Raw genomic sequence first — 15873 nt, 5'->3', positions numbered from 1 at the left:
ACATAGAGTACTAAGAGAAATAACGAGCGCCGTATCCAGGGGTAGGAAGCCCATGGGGACTAGAATGAAGTCTAATAATCATCATACGCTGCTAGAAAGCACATGCGATATGCCATGGGATATGGTTGAACAAAACCACGTTACCGTCATCCCGTCATTGCCGGCTTTAGTCTTGTGTCAAGTCGTAACGAAGTTAATTTAGAAGGCATTTTACATGTTTTTATTATTATCATTAATTACCTGTGTATGTTAGATGATATCAATTCGTTATCATATCGCTGGTATGCTATGAAGCAACAACGTAAAGGGAATGCATGTCATTTGTAGAGTGTAGTGAATCTTTGCGGGGGCATCTTAAAATATTTAACATCACTCTACTGCGTATTCTCAAACATTAAAGTGCGCGAGTTTGTTATCTTCAAACGTCGAAGTAATTTACTCAGGAACACGAGGTCCCCCAAATAGCACGAGACTTGATCACTATCTTTAAAAGGTTTCGCGTCCATACCATGTTATAAAGTGACGACTAAAAAAACTGTTTGTGAACCACAAGTCAAAATCAGCTCATTAATTTTACTGGATCTGTATACTCAGTACATTCTGGAGCTGCGAAAAAAATCACAGGCATATACCTCGGATGGGATTCGGACCCACGACCTTTGCAATTCAGAGTATGTCTAACCAACCACGCCACCAAAATCAGCTTAATCGTCCACCCTGCCTCGTTTTGCTCAGTAAATTTAAAGGAGTCATGCAAGATGGTGGTACCTCAGAAAAAACCTCAGACAGACGTCAAGCTATATCAATCACTGACAAGATGTAGGTCACCAACCCAAATTGAAAACATTAAAATAAAAATCCAAAGCATGTCGTTAGTCAACTCCTTGAAGATATCTCAATTAATAGACCTACTTTAAAACAGATGATCATTTCAGTTAGTAGGTATACCGTAATATATTTCTGTATGGAAGTGGAAACCGATGAATGTGCAAGAATTATCCCCGAGGGTCCTCAATGTCAGACGGATAAGAAAAGTCGATTAATTAAGTGTTCATATTTTAGAGATATAAAAAAGTGAAGCCCACAAATGGACGAGGCTTGGATGCAAGTGGAAGCCCTATGTGTTGTCCATGTCAATGTACGGTTGAAGCATAACAAAAATTTGCGAAAGGCTTTTTAAAAACAGTAACAAAACAACTTAAAGAAAATACACAAACTACCTTTTGGATCTAGTTACAAGAAAAGGTTTGGCAATAAAAGCAATTGGCTCCAACTAGCGCAAGAGCCTGTTTACACTAAATGAAAATGCAAAACTTACTAAGACTATCCTACGTGTTCTTTCGTGAAGTTTTGGATATAAATATCAACCAAAATATCAATTTATGTACAAGAGGATTATATCTAACAAATCTTTAAATCTCAACATTTCTTTTCAAGTTTTCAGGGGGCTAGTTTCTTCAAAATCTCTCAACTTTAAATGATTCTTATTTTTAAATAGCAAAGTGTGTAGTATAGACAATGACCAGTTATCACAGTTAACCCAATGTCACAGCTATTGAAACTTAATTTTTTCTGTTATTTTTAAGTTAAACAACCCATAATCTGCTCTCTTTTTGGAGGATTTTCCCCATTGGTCAGCATGCACGGATTAAGATGCAACAGTGAGCATAATTCTGACACAAATTTCAGGGGTATAAAAAAGACAAGATTCGTGAAATCTCTCTTGTGTGTTCAGTTGTTGATATTGCATCAACTGAAATTCTGCCTGACAGGATAGAATTTTAAATCCCTGGTTCTGAGATCAAACTAGGATTAATATCAACTTACTAATGCTTTTGACACGACTAACTAAATCATAAGCTAGGAAAGGAACATTATTTCAATCGTTTTGCATACAAATTGTTTCTTAATTCGTGTATTCATTTATGACGTTATGCTATTGAAACACCAACTTTATCAATGTTTAGAAGTTCTAAAATCACTAAGTTGCACTTGAAGTAAGACAAACGTAGGCTCTCGAGTTACAGTTCAAATTGTTCAAGCACTCACTTGGATTATATTTGCCATACGATATATAACCATGGGCGAATTTGGAAATGGACGTAAACAACATGGCGGCCTCCAGCGAACGATTGACCACCTTAGGTCAGTATTCGGTCGGTAAGATGACACAATATCACACATAACAATCCACACCCTTCGGCCACTAATCCCATCAATGCTTATGCATCAATACCATATGCAAGCCAAAAAAGCAACAATATTGAGCTAGCCCAACGTTAACACAAAAGTTATACACAAATTAAATGCTGAAGATTACTGATCTGCACACCAAAATAAGGACATTGCTTATTATCAATCAATTAAAGTTGTAACTGAGAGCTGTCACAAAAGCTATAAATGACATAATATTTTGGCTCCTGGTATATCTAATTCCATTGAGCGATACTTGGCCCAAGGTCACTTTCTCGATCAGGAACAAACATCGACCAAAAACAACAACATTGAGCTAGTCCCACTTTAAAGAAAAAGGTGGAAATGTAATTTAAGGGGTAACACGTTGACTTATAGAGCGTGATTGAAGATAAGAGTCTATAATTATGCCCGTACACCTTCTCATATCCCCCGGTCACTCCACTATCCATCAAAACTGTAGACACCGATCGTAACAGGTTCAATAACATATCAAAGCGCAATAGCTATTAGTTGCTTGTCCGTAAAGCGTCTGAGCTCATAAAAAAGTCAGCAGCTCATTGATACTTTTTTAGAAGAGCAAAAGATAGCCATAAGGTTCTTCGACCGATCGAATCAGAAAAAGAAAGAGGGGAGAGACGACTTCATCGGCGATCAGAGCCCGGAGGTCACCGGATAGGACGGGTGTCCTGCTGCGTCTTTACCGCCCTGTAATATCCTCCCGGCTACGGGGGACAGTCACCGTCTGAATTCGGTGTCATTAACCACAGTCGTGTCAACTCAGCAACGAGAGAAAGAAAGAAAATGGATGTCTTTTTTGTTAAAAGGAGGTTGGTGTCCCTCTAAACGGAAACAAGAGAAGAGTAAGATTTTGTTTTGATGGCTGCAGGGCGGCGGTGTCTGATAGACAAGGTGTGCAGAGTAAACATCACTCCGGGGAGGGTCCGTGTTTGAAGTCTTGAAAGACGTCTATACGGAAACTATCGAATTACGATTGCTACACCGTTATCATAGGACGATTGCGTCCGGCAAGTTGAAACCAAATAGTCTCCAAGAGGGAAACAAGCAAACGTCGTGGAGTGAAGAGACACAGCTTAGGTTTACGGCAGGGGTTACTGATGATGGGAAAGGTGGCAGGATGATTGAAATAGTTTGAAACTAAATAGGTTCTTTACGGGTAAAAAGATAACCGTGTATTCGGGTTATAGGTTTATCATTTATACAACCCTTCACAGCCATGAAGAGTCGTTGGTTGAATTTAAAGTTGAGAGTAAGAAACATACTTTCGACTATTAAGGCAACTTAAAGGAGTGGTGACTATACACAATAACAGTCACAATCTCACTGAAGATTAAATAAATTAAGCTCTACCAGAAATACTGTTAAGTCGACAAACCATCATTTAAAGACTTGAAACCATCCTTGCCAAAGTCACTGTATAAAAAGTCACATTAAAACGAATCCCCTGTGATTTGAAGCTTTAACTGGTCGATTTGATGTTGTGTTTCTTAACTTACAAGCGGATGTGAACATGTCACTTTTAGTCTTCTAAAAACCCATGATATCCCCTCGGGAGATTTCCTTAGATGGATGTAGAATTTCAATAGTTACTATCATCGTAAAAAGATGAATAATTTAAGATTAATATTCCTCAGCTTTCTGGCGTTATTTTTTATAAATTAGTACATTGTTCAAAAGTAGCTTTGCAAATTGCCCATGTCTTAAGCTGTGTAGTCTGTTACTGTCCAATTTGTTGAGCGTTTGTCGTCTATTTATGATTCTGTAAGACTTTACCGTCTTAGTTACAAGTATCGCGCAGCACGCCTTTGTTCTCCGATATCACAACATCAAAAATCCACGGGGCTTTAGAAAAACAGAAAATTGCGCTTTTGTCTTTTTTCAAGTGTCCTTTGTTAGCCATTACTTATCAGCACGTCACGATATGCCGGAACTTAATCACATTTCAAGCCAAAACAAATACTCAAAAAGCTCAATTAAGACTGCAATTTTTTCATTCCTTTTTCTCTCATCTTAGATTTTTATTTTCTTTTTTAACCTCAGGTAAATATTTTCCCTGCCTCAGACGAGAAAATGCGTGCCCAATTCCCCCTTAAAGAAATCACATAAACGTCAGTTTTAATTTTTTATTGTAAAGGTTTGTTTTTTGCACGGTGTTATTTTTCCCCCGGGGACGTGAGTGACGCTAATAAAATTAGCTTCTCCACTTCGCGCTTTTTCCAATTTCTATTTTAATTTCTTTTAGTACAAGATAATATTCCGCGCAGAAAAAAAAATGGAGGGGGGGGGAGAGAGAGAGTGAGAGAGTAAAAGAAAGTGGCGGCGTCGTAAAGGTTTCCCGCGGTTTTAATGAGTTTCGAAATAACGGTCCTGTATCGCATGGGCAATATTGGCGATATCAAACCATCGCGTGTGATACCCAAATGCACCCAGAGGCAACTCACATACTTTAAGTGCATATAATCTAAACCATTAGTTATATTATAACAATTTGAAGTAGGTTTGTGCTTTTTTTTTGCATTTAAGAGATAACAAGAAGTGATAAGTCCAATTTGTTTAAATTGATTTACAATCTTGTCACTAATGGATGGAACACCCAGACGTGTCTTTTTATGCGGAATTTATGTGGAATAAGGGAAGAGTTTTTCAGAGAAATAACGATACCCAACAAATTTTAACGCGGTAGAACGAACATGCAGTATAGTTCGTTTTTAAAATTAGTATATCAATAACAGTGACAAACATTCCCTCTTAATTCGATTCGGTTGTGATAGATATTTTAAAAGGTAATTAGAATAGATAAATAATGAGAGTTGATGAGTCTATGTTGTTTTAAATTGACTTAAAAGCACATACATGAAGATGTTAATAGCTCGTGATGTAAATATTTGTACTTTTTAAGCATTTTGTTTCTAACTCACAACGTTCATTCAATGCGGAAACAATTTGTCAAACTCTTCAGTGTAGACACAACATCGCATTTACATTAAAGGATTTGGGTAGTTTTTGTAGGACACAACACACAATGTCCACAGATAAAACTTACCCGGTTTGAATATAGAAAGCTTTTCTTAAAATATTACTTGCTAGGGTGATGTAGTTTTTGAGAAATGAGTAAAGCTCTTTAACTGTTCTTTTTGTTAGTCCCCTTGAATATATGTCCCTGTTGTTTATACCCCGTTTATTGTTTTACCTTTTTTTGTATAATGACTTCCAAGGCCATTTGTATGAGATATTATTAAAGTGCGTTGTGCACTTTTTCCTGACGCACCGTTGTCATTAATATTCCCATAACAGCCACGAATGAAAATAACAAGTAGCTAAATGGGTAACTATTGATTGCAAAGAAACCTCTTTAAAATGTGTGCACCGGGCGGGACTAACATAATTTCGACAATAAGACAAAAAATCGACAAGGTTTCAGACATATCGATCGGTGAAAATGGCTTTTTGCCAATCAGGCTGACAATAAGGGTGAGCTTATTGTAGATTAAAGGCAGTGGACACTATTGGTAATTACTCAAAGTAAAGCATAAACCTTACTTGGTAACGAGTAATGGGGAGAGGTTGATAAGTATAAAACATTGTGAGAATCGGCTCCCTCTGAAGTGACGTAGTTTTCGAGAAAGAAGTAATTTTCCACGAGTTTGATCGATACCTCAGATTTAGAATTTGAGGTCTCGAAATCAAGCATCTGAAAGCACACAACTTGTGCGACAAGGGTGTTTTTTCTTCCATTATTTTCTCGCAACTTCAACGACTAATTGAGCTCAAATTTTCACAGGTTCGTTATTTTATGCATACGTTAAGATACACCAAGTGAGAAAACTGGTCTTTGACAATATTACCCATAGTGTCCAGCAGTGTCTTTAAGCTTTCAGTTTCAACATAGGGATGACATTTTACATTGTTCAAAATGTGAGAATCTTTTAAAAATTATGTAGTAGAAAGTTGTTCAAATTGACAATGGGACTAAACTGATAATATCTTCGGATTTACACGTCCATAAGTCTTCATTATGAAAAGTACACAAGGGAAATAGGGATGTGAGCGAAATCAAAACGCCGGACAGACGTGTACATGCAAAGCAGACAGGGTTGTAAAGTTTTATAGTGCAAGCTGAAACGGAAAAGGATTTAGCAGATTCGTCGAAACTATTTTATAGTAAGATGGAATGAGATAAGATGGGGCAAGACAATTTTTATTGAGTTTATTTGTGGTATATCTATTCTTCTTAAGAAATACGGCATTTAAACTTTCGGAAAGTGACAATCATTCAACTATTTCTCTGAGGATTGTAGAAGTAACCTTTCAACAGTGCAAGTGTCCCTCGCTCGATGAATATTACCAGGACAGACAGAGAAATTATCCGAATTTATATTTTGACAACTGTTTCAATAACAAGGCATTCGCAGGTAACCATGGTAATCCAGACCCACGCATAACAACCTAAATTGGTTATCGGATTAACAGCGATCGTTCTGAATGGTCAGTTAGCCGATTAAAAGGATTTGTCTAACGCAGCATATTTCACGAAGTTTAAGAGAGTATATACATCAAAGGTTGGGAGAGAAGTACAGGCATCCCCGTTCCTCCAGAAGTCCTCGAGAAACATTATAATTTTAATCATACAAACACCTCTCCAACTTCGGTGTAAAGCCCTTTTCACAGTTTAGGCTAGATAAGTTTTGAGAAGGAGTAAACAAAAATGACAACAATTGTCAGCAACAGAAGCACTCTCGAGTCATGCTTGATATGAACGCGACTACCAAGGTAATGTGACGTAACATATTTCGTAGTAAAGCAATCTCCCTCTTAAATAGTGCATAATTAAAGAAAAAAGCGCAAACCTCAAACTCTTAGACTTTTTTTCTTGTGAAGCGTTCCCGCTTTGTCCTTTATGCAAGGATGTCACTTTTAACACGGTCTACAGCAAGGACATTCTGATGATTTGCTTGACGTTAATTTGATGCTACTTGTTTGTTATTCATCCGTCTTCTGTTTTTGAATAACATCTTGAAATGTTGCCGTTTGTCGGCATTTTGCATATTAAGTTTTGTTCACTTTGATATTCTAAAGCCAGACGTGTTCACGCATTCACACTAGGTTTAGCAATAATTCAACAGAAAGTTTTCACTAATGACCTCCAATGTTTCCAAAAGAGTTGATGCAATCATAGAGTAAGGACAGATGCAATTGACATCTTTTAAACACAATTCACAACTGCATTCAAGCTGCAACCTGGTGCACCATGCCTGTTACAAGGCTGCATTTGACACTTTTGGTGGTAAAAGTCGATCAGCATTCTTAAAAGTTCCTTTGTTATAAAACCTAATAATTTAACGAAATAGTAGACCAGCTTGTCGGGGGTACCGACCTATCACACTTCATAGCATCGTTGGTCAAACAGATCGAATAGCTCTTTAAGAAAATTTAAAGAATGAAGGTTGTGTTTCTTATAGCTTTCGGAATGTTCGGAGAGTGAGATTTTGCAAGGCAAAGTCGAGTTGGACAATCGTTGGAAAGAATCGTGCTCTACGTGTCCGCGAAATAAAAAAAAGTAAATTGGTTGGTACCCGAAGTAAAGGGCAATTATTATCACTATGTAGTTGTACATTAAACAAATTTGATACTACTTAGTTCATGCTGAACAAATAAACACATGGCGAGGTAATGAAAACTGTTATTGTGCATAAATAAACAATGATTCGGCTAAAATTGCCAACCTTGGAAGGTAACAGGAACACCACAACCACACGATGTATCGTGTGAAACCAGAAGGGACTTTCCGTAATTGGTCAACTGATTTTATTTCTCAATCATTCAGTAAAGATTCCTCATTAGAGGGACGATGGTGTTCTGTAAGTTTTCTAATTGATTGGGATGGGTTGGACTTGATACGAAAGAGTGGAGGGTGCTTGGGGGATGTCCATGTTGGGAAGTATGTGCAAAAGCTGCAATGGGAGCTGTTTCCACAGAACGTTGAGGTACAAAAACGGAGAGTTTGTGACTGGTAATCTGCTCATTTATGCGAAGCAGAAAACTCAGATGTGACAACATCGACATTCAACTATTTTTTGATATAATTAGTGAAATTAACACCGTGTCGGTGTTGTCAATCTATACATACAAAGATATCATTTTAAAACCAGATTTTTTACGGTTTACGTTTCTCAAATTGGGATGTAATCCCTTACTGCCACCTCGTCTCAGCTGCCACCTTTGAAATATATCTCTACAGTAAATCGGCTCTTGCCAAAGTTATTCCATCCATTAAGACGATTCTGTATGTCCCCTTCAATGTCTTCAATAACATCTTGATTCACAGCTCCTGCCATCTAGCTTTCTCAGTCTGTTTTCGACTCATTTCAAATCATCTCCTATAGATATATCTGGTTTAGATTCTGGATGTTCCACATTCTCCGCAACCGAGCTCATCCATATTCCCTCTAAACCAACCCGTCAAAGAAGCCGAACTCTCTGACCCAGCTTTAGGTTCTTGACGGCTCTGTCAGACACCGGGCCTTATAAGATCATTCATGCTCTCTAGCTATACAATGACTTATTAAGTAGGATTTGAAAATAGAAAAATCCATGGATTATTTTGATTCGTCTTGATCAACGTGTCACTATGGCAACAAAATAAATATATTACTTAGGTTTGTATTCTCTAACATAAGTTATGTATGTCTTTTATTTAACTATAAGGCTTACCTTTATAGTGATGCAGTTTTTCCTTTGCTAAAACGATGTTCTATCTTGTGCTCTTGTTCTATCTATGTAAACAAAGACAAAACAATGTTCCAATTTATTAGAAAAATGACGCTATAAACATTATCGAGGGAGTTGTGATTTGAGATTGGATTCCATTAGAGCTAAATAGAGCATACAGATATTTATAAATTACGAAGTCTTATAGAAAAAAAATCCATTGTTAGCTGCGATTGTCAACCAAGCCGCATTGAGCTATCTCTTTTTATTAGCCAAGATAATGTGAATCACACGGAGGAATAGCGTACAAAGGAACGTATGTATTTACTCAGACGGAACCTATATGAACGCCTTATAATGAGATGTTCCATTATTCCATATTATATTCCGAAAGCAATGGACCGCGTATGAATTTCAACACAAATTCTCGCCTTTTACAATAGAGCTTCGCGAGTTCGCGAATATCACTATCATACATTGGCCGTTGGAAATGTGAATGTGAGTTGTCTGCGTAAATTAGAAGCGAGAGTAAACGGGTGTTCCCCTGCGGGTTAGTTGGGGAGTTCTAAGGCTTCAATTTGTGTAAGGACTCAATTTGTACATGAAAAAGGAGATAAGGAAAAGGAGCCAATTCCGAAAGAGACGAGCATAGCCTACACGATGTAATGAGGTTCGCGGAAGCATTATGGAAGTAAATAACTGCCTACGTTTTGTTAATCTGTTCTGAAAAGAGTCCATTTACTCGACGTTTCGATCAGAATAGTGTGATCTTCATCAGACTCAGAGAGTACCAATGTTGTTAACTTTCTTTAAAAGAAGAAGATAAGTAACACCAACAGACACAAACACTTGTGTGATGCAGCTGCTCTGTGGACATTCCTTGGTTTGTACAGTATCTTTCTTCAAAAAAGGTTTCACGTTTCTACATTATGTGGACCTTGTTCTCGGTTCCACACTTCGTATGTAAACGGTGCCACACTTCGTATGTAAACGGTTCCACACTTTGCATGTAAACAGTTCCACACTTCGTATGTAAACGGTTCCACACTTCGTATGTAAACGGTTCCACACTTCGTATGTAAACGGTCCCACACTTCGTATGTAAACGGTCCCACACTTCGTATGTAAACGGTTCCACACTTCGTATGTAAACGGTCCCACACTTCGTATCGTATGTAAAACATTACAACAAGACATGACAAGGATTAAAAATGCATTTTAACCATTTTTCAATAAATCTATACAAATTCACCCCATGTCCCCATTTTGTTCACTTAGTGCGTATTTCTAACGTGCAAAGCCCCAAGATGGCGAGCTTTGTGTAGATAGTAGCTGCCAGTGATAGAGGGGTCAATGGCAATAAAGCCACTGACTTTACCACTTATGATTGATGCCCAACCTCACTCATTGCTGCCCCCTAAGGTCCAATAATCCCACAGATTTAAAAACCCTGGACCGTTGACGTCATTATCTCACTCAGACAGATAAGGATAAAGAGAAACTGTTCAAGGGCTCCATGAAATGTGAAACGAACCATATACAAAATGACCAAAGTATTCCATTACGACAATTTAAACTGCAGCCAGTACGAAAGCTTCGATTTTAATCGTACTTTGCAAGAATTAATTTAATTTATAACCATTTAAATCTTATTAAATACATGTGGTTTTCTTATCCGCCATCCATTAAGGATTTTCGGTTACACCATTCGCGTATTTTTTGAAAGTTCGGGAGCTTCCCATTTATGGCGGCAAGGGCACAACAAGTTCACCTTTCAGTCGACATTTCAAATTGTCTATACGAATTCGGCTGCCCTCCGACTTTGAAGATGTCCCTACAAGCCGCCAACAAATTTTGTGGCAGCCTAAGTTTTAAGAGGAGATTGTTAGACGTTTTAAATTTAATAAACTTGTATTCGCACGTTAGGGGGGAACACTTATTTGACATCATGTCACCATTCGAGGCTTTGTGGGAGACATTCAGCAATATCTTGGCCCATCGAATATTTTTTCTTCTGCTGACAACTGGAATAAAATCAGAGACTTTGCAATTTCTGTATTGTATGCAGGCCGAGCACGTACGTATATTTTCCATTTCCGGTCTGATTCCTGAATGCTTCTTAGGCCAAACGCCTGCATGTACATTATTCTTTTGGCACAGATGTTGCCTTATCTTATCCCTGGGTCGACACGAAGTATGTTATCATTACAATTTTTTTTTTTACGATTCAGTTTGAAAGATCGATAGTTATTAAGGTAAAGTGTTTGAGAAGTGAACAGTCGACTCTAAAAAAAGATGTGTATTCGTTGTTTGAATATAGAGTAAATCATAACCCGAACAGAATGAGATGCCTGGGAAGTCAATGCAGTGAAAGACCTGTTAAACTTGGAGTGTTAAAACAACAACTTGTGTCTAGTTTATTTTTCCAGGGTGTTTCGTAGAGAACCCCTGGATCAAATATTGCATATTTAAGGCTGTATCTTCATCTAAAGGAAGGGTTCAAGACGCAGTGTAAACTTAATTGCTAAAGACCATGCTATTTGGTACACTTTTGGTAAAGCCGAAATATGTTATGCTCTTACGTTGAACGAACTTAATGCGCAAGTCATTTCGGCAACTTGACTTTAAGGAACACTCCATCTTTCTTACACTTGAGTTTGTATATAAAGCACATCGACTGGTTGTGAACGTATTTCCACGCCTCATAAACAAAACGAGTGGAATAGTTCGACGGGCAAAAGGACCGACTCGTACGCACGTGCCGCTGTCCACGACGCATTTAAAACGGCGTGAGAACACTTCATTCTTCCCGGTGCTGAACGAGCTTCCCCGCTCTTGAATAACTTCGACCTGCAAATTCTCTGTGGGGACAATTTCTTTGGATTCCCAAAATATAATTCAGGGACCCTCTGATTATACTGAGGTCCACTATAAACGACGATGGATTTGGTGACCTGTGAATATTTCAGCTCAAAATAGTGAAATTTAAATCAGAAATCATCCTCATCTGTCAGGTGAACTTTATACAAAATCTCGCATCATAATAGTGGTATCACGATACATCGCTTATGACGTTCTTGTAACTATATAGTCTCACATCCACAAGTCGCAAGCATCGTGTACACATAATGAACAGTACCCACACTTAAAAAATAAAGAGTTCGAAGATACAGTCTCATGTCATAATAGTGGTATAACGATACAAGTTTTATGGTGTTCTTGGTACCATAGTCCTTTGTATCCAAAAGTCTCTAGAGCATGGTCTACACTTAGCCTGTACTTACAAATAAAGTGTTGGAAAACAACATAATAGCGACAACGCTTTTCGAGACTAACAGCAGCACCAACAATGTTCAATCCAGTTAAATTATCTACTTTTTCTTTCTTTCCATATAATATAGATATTTTTTTTTAATAGTAAATTTATAGCTTCTTATATTTGATATTGGCCTTTAAGACTTATACAGGTATTCTCGTAGACCCTTTAAGAAATCCCAATTCAGAAAGTGACGGTTCCCAAAGGGTAAAACACTCAATTGGGGACCGGGTATGAGCTTACTTTTTAATGGAAATAGGGATATCATTTTGCCGAATTCTATTTCGGTCCTATTAAACAGTGACCGGATGATGCCCTGATTGCCAAAACATTATTAGTTTCATGTCTTTCATTCGATCATTATTAAACAATTTTGAAAGGCTCACCAAAACATGAAAGAACAGGCCAGGCAATATGTTCATTCTTTAACAAAAATAGGGCACATTGAGTTCTTGTAAAAGTTCTTTTCTCAAAGTGTTACGCTCCTTCGAGCCACACCACTGGCTTCACAGCTGATATCAAAACTGAAGAAATATTATAGACAAATAACAATATACAATCTGTAAACCTGATGGTTGGAGGGCAATAAGGCAGTATTTTTCCAGATATCTAAGGAGTGGGAACGTTTCTCTACTCTCTTTGCCCGGCGGATCAAAAGGGCGTGCGATTTATCAAAGAAAACGACTTTTCCATATGGACAAACGTCAGCTCCTATCGCTTTCAAACGAGAAGTCGGTTTGCGAATTTTGGTTTAATTACCGAGTCTGTATTAACTGTAAGCGTTGACCGTAAAGAGATTGATGATAAAGTACCTCTTTAATGAATTACGGCTTTTGTGGAGTGTAACCATATTGCACTCGAACAAAGACACCAAAGGCTCTGGCAAGGTATTTATACAGCTTCTTAAATCATCACCGCTGGTCATTTTGATATCAAATCTAATAATGATTTAAGAATATTATTATTTTGACCTTCTTTCAAAAGAAAAATGTGTAATTTTTTTAGATTATTTTAACTTCATCTTTAGTGCCTGATGCCAGAAGAATTGGCATGTAACCAATTCCTGCGCAAACTTTGATTCGATTAAAACATGTTGGACAGTTTTGATTGATTTTCAGAGTCATTCTGAGAAATTCAAAATCGAGGACAAGAAATGGAAAGATGCGAATTGGGACTAATCATACCATAAGTAGTAATTATATTAGTTAAATTTATCCTGTAACGGGAAGTGTGAAAACTCCCTGTCAGAATTCGACCCAGAACCCGATCTGTGATGCCAACTCACATCTAGGTCAGAGACCAGTTACTGGCCGAGTCAAATTTTTTAGGTCATGGTGTTTTTTGTATACTATACTAAACTCAGACCCCATGGGTGTGTGGGCCCTCAATGCCTCGCTTGATCACAGCCTCTTGAAAAATTGTCAAATTTGAAACTGGCGAGGGGGGGGGGGGGGCGACCTGAAGGGGCGATACAGTTTGTTGCCATCCGAGGTTGTTCTTAAAGGCAGTGGACACTATTGGTAATTGCCACCGACTAGCCTTCACAGTTGGTGTATCTCAACATATGTATAAAATAACAAACCTGTGAAAATTTGAGCTCAATCGGTCATCAAACTTGCAAGATAATAATGAAAGGAAAAAACACCCTTGTCACACGAAGTTGTGTGCGTTTAGATGGTTGATTTCGAGACCTCAAGTTCTAAATCTGAGGTCTCGAAATCAAATTCGTGGAAAATTACTTCTTTCTCGAAAACTATGGCACTTCAGAGAGAGCCGTTTCTCACAATGTTTTATACCATCAACCTCTCCCCATAACTCGTAACCAAGTAAGGTTTGATGATAATAATTGTTTTGAGTAATTACCAATAGTGTCCACTGCCTTTAATAATACATCTATGTGTCTTGTTTCCTGTCTTCAACAATGTAGGAATACTGATATTCATTGAGGGGTACAACTTTTACTTCCCTTGAACGTGAAGTACAATACATTTAAAACGTGGGTGGCATCCCTAGTTATACGGTAGTTACACGTTTAATAAAGCCTCTGACTGACATCCCGCTTAAAGACACTTAGATCCGGAGGTCGCAGGTTCAAATCCCGCCTCAGTAAAATTTGTCATTGCTCCAAAATTACTTAACAATGCAGTAAGTTTCCCTTGTGGTTTATTGAGATTCGGTAAAGAGAAACAAAGTGAAATGTCTGCACCCATGACTAGTCAATATAAAAACAGTCTAGTTTGTGGATATTGAACTAATGTTGATGACATTTCAAAGTCTGGGTCATGGTCACAGATCGTTCGTCATTTTAAATCTCCGTACCGACAGAACGCACAATTTAAGAATAAACACAAAAGTAACAAATTGATTCTCCCATCACAAACTTTACTCCACCTCTCGTATTCCAACCTCCTCTTTATGCATCACTGTTTATCGCTGCCTCAATTTGAATTCAAAGTATTCCTGCGCACGTCAGGCGCCCGCCTCTGCAAATCCAAACCACTTTATTACCCCACGCCGTTTATTACACTTCAGCTTGTGTAGTGTTGACGATGAGGTGTAACTGGTTGTGTAAACTACACAGCCGTCTACACTGTCGATTGTAAATGGATTGCCCTATCTCTCTAATTTCATGATCTGAATCTCGTGTGTCTTCCGTCGGCGCTTTCGGTACCAGGTTAGCGTGAAGTGTGGTGGGGTAGAAGTTAAAGGTACGACGGCTGCCAAGGGGTTTGATGGGGTGGGGGCGGTTGATTGGGAAAGGGTAAGGGATGCACGGTTGCAGGGGAGATGGCACGGGGTTTAAGGTGGAGTAAAGGTTGGACATGGTGGTTGGTGTCGAGCTGAGAGACAGTTGACATGTGTTTCTGAGGTGGTTCCGGATAGTCATATTCCGTAAAATGGTTTACAAAGTATGATTGCATACTTAACCAAACTTAAACTTGAATGAACATTTTTTGTTTTTAATCACCCAGCGTTTCTGGTTCAATGATCCAGAATATGGGTGAAAATTACCCAAAGGAGTTAAAATCCTATTTATGAACCACAGAATCCGTGTCGATTTTGGAGTATGTGATTGCATTATGGACTTACACATAATTGTGTTCTGAATTGTTTTTATTTTATTTTATTTTATTGTTTTAACACAACCCCAAATGGCCAGACCTCGAATTGCTACAATTTGATCCCTGCAAAATAGCCTCGACCCCAATGCTTCTATTCCAACAGATAATTTTGAAGGAAGACAGAAAGCCGAGGGACTTCCCAGCCTCCTTCTCAGAAACAAATACATTTATGTTGCGGCTCTGATATTGTCAGCTGATGTTAAGTGGTGGGACCCTATGGCAGCCACTGAAAACTGGGTCTCAGATGATTGAAAGTATAATAAAGAAAATACCCGTGAGCCTACGCAACAAGAATATTATAGAAATCCATTTTCGACTTCGAACCCTTGAAACACATACTCGCGTTTAAGTAGAGACTTGAGTGTTTTAAGTGCCCGTCGTGACAACCTGTGGCCAAAAAGATTCCTTTTTGTTCATTGGGATTCGTTGTGATGATCGTCCCGTAACCGTTCCGATAAGTTCCTACCGTTCCGCTACCGATTGTCGTGGCGCCGCTGCTTTCTAGCCGGGGTC

At 38.3% G+C, this 15873-nt stretch overlaps 1 protein-coding gene across 2 annotated transcripts in view; it reads right to left on the bottom strand.

Moving 5' to 3' along the window:
* Window positions 1-15873, bottom strand: part of LOC139952628 (orexin receptor type 2-like) — a 42889-nt gene that overhangs the window by 21250 nt on the left and 5766 nt on the right. For both annotated transcript variants that reach the window (XM_071951828.1, XM_071951829.1), the window contains exon 2: window positions 8926-8987. The gene's annotated coding sequence lies outside the window, so the exon portion shown is untranslated. The remainder of the gene's footprint in view (window positions 1-8925; window positions 8988-15873) is intronic.

Source organism: Asterias amurensis, chromosome 20, assembly GCF_032118995.1.
Source record: "Asterias amurensis chromosome 20, ASM3211899v1".
NCBI classification, from domain to species: domain Eukaryota; kingdom Metazoa; phylum Echinodermata; class Asteroidea; order Forcipulatida; family Asteriidae; genus Asterias; species Asterias amurensis.
The sequence above is the reverse complement of the archived record's forward strand: the minus strand, read 5'-3'. Positions and strand labels throughout refer to the sequence as shown.